Genomic DNA, 13,097 nt, shown 5'->3' with positions numbered 1-13,097 from the left:
AGAAGTTACTTTTTAGGTTTGTATCAATTTAATTTAGATTTGGATAGAATTTTGATTAACCCCATAAATTATTTTGAGATATGACGACGTTATTAGAAATTGAACTGTTCCACAAAAATGTGCATATGAAAACTACAACTGGCACTCAGATCGGTAGAAATGGTAAGATAAATTCGCATTCCACATGAGAAAGTTTGCCGACTCCTCGTGTAGCCTACTACCAGCAAATTCAGGTGAGTAAATTCAGGTGAGGAGCAGGTTAAGGTTTTTTCTTGTGGTTATCTTGATGTCTGGTTCTCTCTTGAGTCATTTCTGTCTCATGTAATCAACAGTGTGCTTATTAAAGCATCAGACAAGCTCAATGTGTATATATAGTAGATTTTATTAAAACACATAGGGTGTGACTATATATAGAAAATATGTTTAAACATTTCTACCAATTGATTGGTCAAAGGAACAGACAACTTTTGGTCGACCAATGCTTTTTCTTTGTCGGGGACAGCCCTGTTTTGGTCTAAAGTGTGTTTAACAACATGGGTCACTGACCATGTTTGGTCTCAGTGTGTTTAACCACAAGGGTCAGTGACAGTGTTTGGTGTAAAGTGTGTTTAACCACAAGGGTCAGTGACAGTGTTTGGTGTAAAGTGTGTTTAACAACAAGGGTCAGTGACAGTGTTTGGTGTAAAGTGTGTTTAACCACAAGGGTCAGTGACAGTGTTTGGTGTAAAGTGTGTTTAACAACAAGGGTCAGTGACAGTGTTTGGTGTAAAGTGTGTTTAACAACAAAGGTCAGTGACATTGTCTGGTGTAAAGGAGGAGAAAGTGTGTTGCAAGAGGCGTGTCATAGGTGTATTGGAAGCAAGTGTGGTGGATATACAGGCAGGCTGCTGAGATGAGGCCAGTGTCTCTTACACACACACACACACACACACACACACACACACACACACACACACACACACACACACACCACCCCAGAGGAATAAAGCTTTGTGTGGTGTGATTAACCATGGGTCCACTCTGTGGTTTCCTGTGAGTGAAGCAGGAGATTATGGGTTCTGGCCACCTCAGGCAACCCCAGCTCTTCTGACACCGAACGCTAAATCTCCCAGGTTACTACCAGCCATAAACAGGCCAGGAAATCATCCAATCCAAACACTTTAACCCCGCCTTGCCTCACAACCGGGCCCACGCCACCAGATATCAAGAGGCACCTGCACCCCACATTGTATGTTTCCCTGTGTGTGTGTGTGTGTGTGTGTGTGTGTGTGTGTGTGTGTGTGTGTGTGTGTGTGTGTGTGTGTGTGTGTGTGTGCGCGTGCGTCACACATGGGTTCAAATACATGTGTATTAGAGTATCTGGTATTTAAAATACTTTTTCTGTGTATTTGAGTATTTTCTAATAGGCAGCTGAAAACAAGTACTTTTATTTCAGTATTTGAATGATTATTTGTATAAACCAAATATTCTGACAAATTGTATTTGACAGGATTTTCAAATACTTATTTCAAATACCCGGGTTAAATGTATGGGAGTGCATTTGAGTATTTAAAATACTTTCCAAGTGTATTCCAAATTACATAAAAATATTCAACTATCTGAACAATTACTTGTATGAATGTATTTGAAAGTAAATGAGATATTTGAACCCAGGTCTGGTGTTTGTGTGACACGTTTGTGTGATGGGACTGAATACTTGCAAAGGCACTCACAAGGGTTTGATATTCTGGCATCAGTTTGCATTTTAAATCACAAACAAAACGCCAACCGAACACTCACAACTCCTGTAAAATAAATGAATAGCAGCACTTTAAAAAAGGTCTGCATTAATACCTGTTACGACACGGATTGAGTTTGACAATAGCCAGTGAAAAATCAGAGCGCCATATTCAAATCCACAAATCTAATAATTTATATTTCTCAAACATAGGACTATTTTACACCATTTTATAGATACACTTCTCCTGAATCGAACCACGTTGTCCGATTTCAAAAAGGCTTTACAGCGAAAGCAAAACATTAGATTATGTTAGGAGAGTACATCGACATAAATAACCACACAGCCATTTTCAAAGCAACTACATGCATCACAAATACCCAAAACACAGCTAAATGAAGCACTAACCTTTGACGATCTTCATCAGATGACACTCCTAGGACATCATGTTACACAATACATGTATTTTGTTGTTCGATAAAGTTCATATTTATATATAAAAACAGCATTTTACATTGGCGCATGACGTTCAGAAAATATTTTCCCTCAAATACTGCCGGTGATCAGCACCACAATTTACAAAAATATTAAACTGTCATTCAAAGAATTATAGATGAACATCTCCTTTATGCTAACGCTGTGACAGATTTCAAAAAAGCTTCACGAGGAAAGCACTCTTTGCAATAATCTGAGTACTGAGCTCAGAAAAATACACTAGGCAATACAGATAGCCGCCATTTTGGAGTCATCTAAAATCATAAATTGCATTAGAAATATTCCCTTACCTTTGATGATCTTCATCAGAAGGCACTTCCAGGAATCCCAGGTCCACAATAAATGTTGTTTTGTTCGATAAACTCCATCATTTATGTCCAAATAACTCCTTGTTGTTCACGCGTTCAGTTCAGCTACTCCAAATGTAGGAAGCGCGTGGACAATGTCATGACGAAAAGTTTAAAAAAGTTGTATTTACGTTCGTTCAAACATGTCAAACGTTGTAAAACATCAATCTTTAGGGCCTTTAGAACGTGAAGATTCAGTAATATTTCAACCGGACGGTTCCTGTGTCTTGAAAAACGTTTTGGAACAGAGTTACCTCTCTCGTGAATGCGCGCCAATGAAGTGATGTCCTTCCCTGGGTGACCAACTTCCCAGCCTTCTCATTCGGTCTCTGTTCATCGTAGACGCCTCAAACAACTTTCTAAAGACTGTTGACATCTAGTGGAAGCCTTATTATTACTACATCACTGTGTGTTCAATAGGAAATGACTTGAAGAGAGCCCATGCATCCAGATTTCCACTTCCTGGTAGGATTCCTCTCAGGTTTTTGCTTGCCATATGAGTTCTGTTATACTCACAGACATCATTCAAACAGTTTTAGAGTGTTTTCTATCCAAATCTACTAATAATATGGATATCCTAGCTTCTGAGTTTGAGTAGGAGGCAGTTTAATATGGGCACATATTTTTTCCGAAATTGTCAATACTGCCCCCTATCCCTAAAGGGCTGTAAGAGGTTTTAAGCCATGAACAAATTATACGCATATGAATAACATATCATCTAAATATATTAACAAGGTGTAGTCCTGAAATACAATATTATAGCGTCATTGACAGACAACAAAACTCTCTAGCCTATATCCTGCAGTGGCACTGCCAAACTCTGACTCTTCCTGGCAGGCTGTGGAGTACAGTAGGAACAGAATACAGTGGGCTCTGCTTCCCTAGTCAAGAACAGCTGGGAAACTTCAGTACACTTTTCTCCTGGAGGTAGTGTGACGATCACTGAGGTTATAAATGAACGATGATGATGAGCCATCGCCAAGTCGGGACATTTCCCTCCATTTCTCCTCACGCATTGTTTTGTATGCGTCTTAATAACAATTTTCCACCACCATGCTAGGGTAGCTAATGCTACTACTGTACGTGTTGTGTACAGCGGTCAGATGGGTAACAACAGACTGGTGCAACCTGATTGGCTGAAAGTTGTACGCAACGTACAGGAGTAGCATTAGCCACCCTAGCTTGGTGGTGGGAAGTTTTGTTTTATTAAGACAGAATGTACATTTTCCCCATTTTTATTTTATAATAATTATTTTTTTAACTGCTTGCTATTAAAGCTAGTTAAGGAGGAAACCGATGCCTTTGCGGCCTCAATGGAAGATGTTTTATGTACTCGCTGGTCACGCTGGAGGTTAGGAGTGCATTGCCCGCTACGCTACCTGCGTTGGGATGCTAAAGACCAGACAACACGTATCATTTTAGAATAAGGCTGTAACGTAAACAATTTGGAAAAAGTCAAGTGGTCTGAACACTTTCTGAATGCACTGTGTGTGTGTGTGTGTATATGTGTGTGTGTGTGTGTATATATATATATATATATATATATATATATATATATATATATATATATATATATATATATATATATACATATATATATATATATATATATATATACATATATATACATATATATATATATATATATATATATACATAGATACACATACATAGATACACATACAGTATATATACACACACACATCTTATTCGCGCCCGTCTTATTTGCGCCCATCTCAGTTAACTAATCCGTTGCAGAGGCCGAGACTAATCCATTGTGGATGCCGCGGGGATGGTACAGTCCAAGAAGAAGGGGAGTGTGGCTGCACAATGCATGTCTCTCTCCAGAATGTGCTCTCTCCCGCCTATTTGTGCACATACATTGTTTCATGACTTCATTGTGTGAATTGTTTGATTGATTGTTTGATTGTTAGTGTCTATCAATTCCCCATTACATATATCACCAGTAGTACATTTACTGTTAATTCCTATCATTTCTAATCTACAATGTTTGTTTGGTTACGTTAATGTCTGTTAATGCATTCGTTATGAATGTATTAAATAGTTGTTTTTTTCCCTCATCAATTTACACACAATATCTCATAAAGCAAAGCAAAAAACAACAAAATATATCACATTTACATAAGTATTCAGACCCTTTACTCAGTATTTTGTTGAAGCACCTTTGTCAGCGATTACACCCTCAAGTTTTCTTTGGTATAACGCTACAAGCTTGGCACACCTGTATTTGGGGAGTTTCTCCCATTATTCTCTGCAGATCCTCTCAAGCTCTGTCAGGTTGGATGGGGAGTGTCGCTGCACAGCTATTTTCAGGTCTCTCCAGAGATGTTTGATGGTGTTCAAGTCTGAGCTCTGGCTGAGCCACTCAAGGACGTTCAGAGACTTGTCCCGAAGCCACTCCTGCATCGTCTTTGCTGTGTGCTGAGTATCGTTGTCCTGTTGGAAAGTGACCCTTCACCCCAGTCTGAGGTCCTGCGCACTCTGGAGCAGGTTTTCATCAAGGATATCTCTCTGTACTTTGATCCGTTCATTTTTCCCTTGATCCTGACTAGTCTCCCAGTCCCTGCCACAGAAAAACATCCCCACAGCATGATGCTGCCACCACCATGCTTCACCGTAGGGATGGTGCCAGGTTTGTTCCAGACGTGACGCTTGGCATTCAGGCCAAAGAGTTCAATCTTGGTTTCATCAGACCAGACAATCTTGTTTCTCATGGTTTTTCTGAGGAATGACATACGTCTGGCCACTCTACCATAAAGGGCTGTTAGCAATTGATGTTATTCTTCGATAACACAGACCCCAAAGCAAATCAGGGGGAGAAAAATATATTTATTCAAATAGAACAAATCATAGTTATGCTGGAAAGTGTCTGGTAGATGTTCATTATTTCCTGTTCAGTGTAGAAAACACTGAGAACAAGGAGACAGGATATAGTTTATACCCAAGCCTAGCCTGTAATTGAGCAATTAGAGTTCCTTGCAATATAATTGGGCCAATGGCCAAATACCCAGTATCCCGTTTCAGGCTCAATGAATAGACAATTTGCACCAGTGAGAAATTGCCACATGTAGCTATGAGTCCCGGACTGGAACCCCTACACATATTCTAAACAGATGTTGAACTGAAAAACAACCCATGTCCCTGACCCATTTAATCTTCAGTTCCCCATTACAGAAAAACAACTATTTCCATTGATCGGTAGTTCCCTACTTTGTGTATTTATCTGTAAATATTCTAACAAGCTGATTGGTGGAGTGCTACAGAGATGGTTGTCCTTCTAGAAGGTTCTCCCATCTCCACAGAGGAATTCTGAAGCTCTGTAAGAGTGACCATCGGGTTCTTGGTCTCCTCCCTGACCAAGGTTCTTCTCCCCCGATTGCTCAGTTTGGCCGGGCGGCCAGCTCTAGTAAGAGTCTTGGTGGTTCGAAATTTCTTCCATTTAAGAATGATGGGGGCCGGCGTGTTCTTAGACCTTTAATGCTGTGCAAACGTTTGGTTACCCTCCCCCAGATGTGTGCTTCAACACAATCCTGTCTCGGGGCTCTACGTTAAATTCTTTTGACCTCATAGCTTGGTTTTTGCTCTGACACGCACTGTCAGCTGTGGGACCTTATATAGACAGGTGTGTGCCCTTCCAAATCATGTCCAATTAATTGAATTTACCACAGGTGGACTCCATTCAAGTTGTAGAAACATCTCAAGGATGATCAATGGAAACAGGATGCATCAGAGCTCAATTTCGAGTCTCATAGCAAAGGGTCTGAATACTTATGTAAATTAGGTATTTCTGTTTTTTGTTTTTTATAAATGTCCCAAAAATTCTAATGTTTTTGCTTTGTCATTATGAGGTATTGTGTGTAGATTGAGGATATTTTTTGTATAATCCATTTTAGAATATGTCTGTAACATAACACAATGTGTAAAAAGCGAAGGGGTCTGAATACTATCCAAATGCACTGTATATATTGTATGCTGCTGATTGACTAAAACAAATCTTGTTCGACCAACATTCTGTCAAACAAACAATCGGCCAGTCGACTATTTCGCTGACCCCTGTTATTAAGCTCACTTTCGACCAACACTGTCCCTGGCCACAGTTTTTAAACACACCTTAATTGGGGAGGATGGGCTCATAGTAATGGCTGGAATGGAATTATTGGAATGGTATCCAACACGTGTTTGATACCGTTCCATTCACCCCATTCTAGACGTTGTTATGAACCGTCCACCTCTGCAGCCTCCTGTGCTTTAGACCAAACACTGTCATTGGGCCCTGTTGTTAAACACACTTTAGACCAAACACTGTCATTGGCCCCTGTTGTTAAACACACTTTAGACCAAACACTGTCATTGGGCCCTGTTGTTAAACACACTTTAGACCAAACACTGTCATTGGCCCCTGTTGTTAAACACACTTTAGACCAAACACTGTCATTGGGCCCCTGCTGTTAAACACACTTTAGACCAAACACTGTCATTGGCCCCTGTTGTTAAACACACTTTAGACCAAACACTGTCATTGGCCCCTGTTGTTAAACACACTTTAGACCAAACACTGTCATTGGGCCCCTGTTGTTAAACACACTTTAGACCAAACACTGTCATTGGCCCTAGTTGTTAAACACATCTCTGCTTGTTACTGTACAGTAGGGCAACATGGGGATGAACCCAAAACACACCTGGACCTGTAGACTAAATACAGCTGAGCCTGTAGTGAAAACATGGCAGGGCCTCTATTCCAAACACACCTGGACCTGTAAATTAAATACAGCTGAGCCTGTAGTGAAAACATGGCAGGGCCTCTATTCCAAACACACCTGGACCTGTAAACTAAATACAGCTGAGCCTGTAGTAAAACATGGTAGGGCCTCTATTCCAAAGACACCTGGCCCTGTAGTCAAAACATGGTAGGGCCTCTATTCCAAAGACACCTGGACCTGTAGTCAACACATGGTAGGGCCTCTATTCCAAAGACACCTGGACCTGTAGTCAAAACATGGTAGGGCCTCTATTCCAAAGACACTAGGCTCTGTTACAAATCCACTTAGCAGTTCTCTCTCTTTGCAGGCCCAATCAGATGGTGAAGATCCTGTACTCCTTTGGAGTGTTTGTCAGCTTTGCCATCCAGTTCTTTGTCCGGAGATCATGATTCCCCCGGTCCAAGCAAGGCTACGGGAGAGCTGGAGGGCACCCTGTGAGATGATCCCCAGAGGCCTGCTCGTCTGCCTCACCTGTGAGTACCTTCTCTCTGTCAATGGTGTGTGTGTGTGTGTGTGTGCATATGACTGACTGCTTGTTTGTCTGACCCGCGAGTACTTAAACTATATCTATGGTGATGGTGTATTAGAGCTGTGAGTGTGACGATCCTAGCCTTTATAAGTTTGCTACAAACTACCCCAAGGGAGATTATTTCTCTAGGGGTTGTGGGTAGCACGGCTGCCTGTGTATCCATGTAGCTGGGCTGGGAGAAACCTCTGAGAAGCTTGTCTGTGTGTCCTCTGTGTGATTTACATAGTGGGAGTGGCCTCAGTTGATCGGACCTGGAATTAATCTCTTTGGCTGAGAATCTCTTGTTTGTAACACGTTCTGGCTAAGCACCCTAAATGAATATGAATCATGAAAGACTTGACATTTTTCCCTATGCAGGCAGGCAGCACCCAGATGTTGAATGAATGAACGAGCAGAAGATTGACTGCGGAATGGCTGGTTGTCATGGTGCTGTCAATCCTCACTGTGCCCGAGTTGCATTCTTCAAAGACTTATGGTGTGTGTGTGTCTGTGTGTACGTATGGGGTGTTCTAGTGGGATACCCCAGGGAGGTACAGATGTAGCTCTTCCCCTCTTCATCTCAAAGTAACACTGATGTCATTAGTTTTCTCTCCTCTCCTGCCCTCTTCATCCCAAAGTAACACTGATGTCATTAGTTTTCTCTCCTCTCCTGCCCTCTTCATCCCAAAGTAACACTGATGTCATTAGTTTTCTCTCCTCTCCTGCCCTCTTCATCTCAAAGTAACACTGATGTCATTAGTTTTCTCTCCTCTCCTGCCCTCTTCATCTCAAAGTAACACTGATGTCATTAGTTTTCTCTCCTCTCCTGCCCTCTTCATCCCAAAGTAACACTGATGTCATTAGTTCTCTCCTCTCCTGCCCTCTTCATCTCAAAGTAACACTGATGTCATTAGTTTTCTCTCCTCTCCTGCCCTCTTCATCTCAAAGTAACACTGATGTCATTAGTTTTCTCTCCTCTCCTGCCCTCTTCATCTCAAAGTAACACTGATGTCATTAGTTTTCTCTCCTCTCCTGCCCTCTTCATCTCAAAGTAACACTGATGTCATTAGTTTTCTCTCCTCTCCTGCCCTCTTCATCCCAAAGTAACACTGATGTCATTAGTTTTCTCTCCTCTCCTGCCCTCTTCATCCCAAAGTAATACTGATGTCATTAGTTTTCTCTCCTCTCCTGCCCTCTTCATCTCAAAGTAACACTGATGTCATTAGTTTTCTCTCCTCTCCTGCCCTCTTCATCTCAAAGTAACACTGATGTCATTAGTTTTCTCTCCTCTCCTGCCCTCTTCATCTCAAAGTAACACTGATGTCATTCGTTTTCTCTCCTCTCCTGCCCTCTTCATCTCAAAGTAACACTGATGTCATTAGTTTTCTCTCCTCTCCTGCCCTCTTCATCTCAAAGTAAACACAGATGTCATTAGTTTCCCCCCTGGAAGAATTTAAGTTAGAGCTGGTGGGCAAACTGGGCAAACAGGCCTCCCCACATTGACAGTGCAGGATCCTATCCTAGCAGGCCCCGACTGGCCACATTGGTTGGTATGCAGCATCTGGTTGTCATGGCAATGGAAGGAAGAGTAATAAATAGCATGACAGCGTAAAAGAGGAAACTGCTGAGGAGGAGAGCATTAGAAACAGATCCTCAGGAGATGTCTGTCTGTCTGTCTGTCAACAGACGCTGCATACCAACCAATGTGGCCAGTCGGGCCCTGCGCCTGCTGGGATAGGATACTGCACTGTCAATATGGGGAGGCCTGTTTGCCCCGTTTGCCCACACTCTACCTTGTAGTTAACAGGTGCCCTGTCCATGGTGCTGAACTGGTTGGGTGAATAGTGAGAACCCTGTCCATGGTTCTGAACTGACTGGGTGAAAAGGCCTGGCTGAACAGACTGTCCTGCCCATGGTAGACCTTCCCTAACCTTTACCAGAGGGAGGTTAGAAGTGAAAGCTAGGGACAACTTAATGCAGTGAACTAAGCATTACTAGTCCTTCATCCACAACATCAACACAACATGTAATCCCTGTTCCCAGACCTCCCCCTCCAACCTTGTTAATACAGTACGACGTGATGCAGCATCAACTATGAAGCTTAACATCCATCAGCTTGCATTGAAGGTGTCAAGTTTATAAATATCTATATATCCTAAAACAGAATTGCTGACTTTATGTTGACAGAGGGAAAATTCTTCGGTCTTATAGTATCTCTATTGTTTTGTCTTAAACCCCATCTTTGGATAAATTGCATCAACCGCTGAACTGTGGTGCAACCCAGAAGTGATATACAGTGTATTTGGAAAGTATTCAGGACCCCTTGACTTTTTCAAAATGTTGTTACGTTACAGCCTTATTCTAAAATTGATTCGTTTTTAGATTCGTTTTTTTCCTCATCAATCTAAACACAACACCCCACAATGACAAGGCAAAAAATGTTGTTTGACTGTACAAGCAAATACAACTGTATTTGGGGAGTTTCTCCCATTATTCTCTGCAGAAGCCAAAAAGACTCAAGGCTGTAATCGCTGCCAAAGGTGCTTCAACAAAGTACTGAGTAAAGGGTCTGAATACTTATTTAAATGTGATATTTCAGTTCATTATTTTTAATACATTTGCTAAAATTTCAAGATACCTGTTTTTGCTTTGTCATTATGGGGTGTTGTGTGTAGATTGATGAGGAAAAAACTATTTCATCCATTTTAGAATAAGGCTGTAACTTAACAATGTCGAAAAAGTCAAGGGGTCTGAATACTTTCCGAATGCACTGCATCTAGATGAAGCATGGGTTATAGAATATTCCATGCCTCTGGTGCACAAGACAAAAAGGCAGTGTTACCTTATATTGTAAATGTCCTGGGGACTTTAAGTAGCAACCACCTAGCAGACCAGGTATGGTAACTGCTGGTGGTGAAGGAGACCAGACTACAGAGGTAAAGAGGGAGTTTACCCAAAAGTACTTTGTAGATGAACACATACAAATGTAGCTTTCTGTGCATATAAAGTGAGGTGCAATGGTGGGTGAGTGACTTGGCATTTGTATTATGGCGCAAGAATGCATTATAAGTAGAGTCTAGTCTCTGTAAGACAGAGGAGGTTGCATGCATATACAGCAAATCACCATAATCAATTACAGAGAGAAAAGTGGCCTGAACAAGCTTCTTTCTAGCCGTAAGCGGGAAGCAAGCCTTATTATTACGAAAATAAAAACCCCTTTTCAATTTAAGCTTCCTCACAAGATTACCCATATGAACTTCAAAGGACAACTTGCATCCAACCATATACCTAGGTACTGTATTTGTAGGGTGACACTTTTTCAATGGATAAGCCACCAGATGTGACAATGCTAAACTTCTCTGGCTGAGTGCAAGCTCTGATAAAGTTTTTTGTACATTCAAGACCAGTTTGAGACCATAAAGGGAGGCCTATAGTGACTGAAAAGCAGTGTGGAGCTCTCCTGAACCAGAGAAGGAGCACATGAATATATGACTGTATCATCTGCATATAGATGTAACTTTGCTGGTTGCATCCCATTTCTCAAATCATTAATGAAAAATGAGAACAAATTGAAAATTGAGAACAATACTAAAATGGAACCCTGGGGCACACCTCTATTAATCTCAAGAAAGCTAGACATGTGATTGTCAACATATACACATTGTGTTCTGTCAGAAAGATAGTTCCTAAACCAATTTACTGCCCCTTCACTGCTACTAATGTTACGGAGTCTAGCTAGCAACAATTCATGGTCAATTGAATCAAATGCCTTTGTAAATCAACAAAAAGATCAGGACAATGTTGCTTTTTTATTAAGTGCATTAATGATGTAATTTGCCACTGCCATAGCTGCAGTGGCTATGCCCCGATCTAAAGCCAGATTGAACCCCGCTTAGAATGTTCTTTTCAATTAAGACGTTTTTTAACCATGAGTTCACTAGGGATTCATAGACTTTGGCCAGGATAGGGAGTTTGGAGATAGGATGATAGTTATTAGCATCTGAGGGATTTCCACCCTTTAGCAGTGGGAGGACATAAGCTGATTTCCAAATGCTGGGTATGGAATTGGTCAAGAGACTCAAGTTGAAAATGTGAGCCACAGATTCAGTAATAATACCAGCTGCTATCTTTAAGAGGTAGGGATCCAGGTTGTCTGGACCTGCAGACTTTTTAGTGTATATTGCCTTTAGTGCTTTATAGACCTCAGCATAAGAAATAGGCTCAAAGTTAAAATGGTTCACATGAGAGTATACAGTGGCTTGCAAAAGTATTCACCCCCTTGGAATTTTTCCTATTTTGTTGACTTAACCCCTGGAATGAAAATTGTTTTTTTGGGGGGGGGTTGTATCATTTGATTTACACAACATGCCTACCACTTTGAAGATGCAAAATATTTTTTATTGTGAAACAAACAAGAAATAAGACAAAAAAAACTGAAAACTTGAGCGTGCATAACTATTCTCTCCCCCAAGTCAATACTTTGTAGAGCCACCTTTTGCAGCAATTACAGCTGCAAGTCCCTTGGGGTATGTCTCTATTAGCTTGGCACATCTAGCCACTGGGATTTTTGCCCATTCTTCAAGGCAAAACTGATCCAGCTCCTTCAAGTTGGATGGGTTCCGCTGGTGTACAGCAATCTTTAAGTCATAACACAGATTCTCAGTTGGATTGAGGTCTGGGCTTTGACTAGGCCATTCCAAGACATTTACATGTTTCCCCTTAAACCGCTCAAGTGTTGCTTTAGCAGTATGCTTAGGGTTATTGTCCTGCTGGAAGGTGAACCTCCGTCACAGTCTCAAATCTCTGGAAAACTGAAACGGGTTTCCCTCAACAATTTCCCTGTATTTAGCGCCATCCATCATTCCTTCAATTCTGACCAGTTTCCTAGTCCCTGCCAATGAAAAACATCCCCACAGTATGACACTGTCATTACCATGCTTCACTGTGGGGATGGTGTTCTCGGGTGATGAGAGGTGTTGGGTTTGCGCCAGACAGCATTTTCCTTGATGGCCAAAAAGCTCAATTTTAGTCTCATCTGACCTGAGTACATTTTCCATATGTTTGGGGAGTCTCCCACATGCCTTTTGGCGAACACCAAACATGTTTGCTTATTTTTTTCTTTAAACAATGGCTTTTTTCTGCCCACTCTATCGTAAATCCCAGCTCTGTGGAGTGTGCGACTTAGTGGTCCTATGGACAGATACTCCAATCTCCGCTGTGGAGCCTTCAGGGTTATCTTTGGTCTCTTT

General features: G+C 41.4%; 1 pseudogene; it reads left to right on the top strand.

Annotated features, from left to right (window-relative positions):
* Positions 1 to 13,097, top strand: part of LOC106613148 (neutral amino acid uniporter 4-like) — a 395,913-nt pseudogene that overhangs the window by 109,553 nt on the left and 273,263 nt on the right.

The sequence above is a fragment of the Salmo salar genome, chromosome 09, assembly GCF_965601325.2.
Source record: "Salmo salar chromosome 09, fSalSal1, whole genome shotgun sequence".
NCBI classification, from domain to species: Eukaryota; Metazoa; Chordata; class Actinopteri; order Salmoniformes; family Salmonidae; genus Salmo; species Salmo salar.
This window is presented reverse-complemented; position numbering and strand designations above follow the sequence as displayed.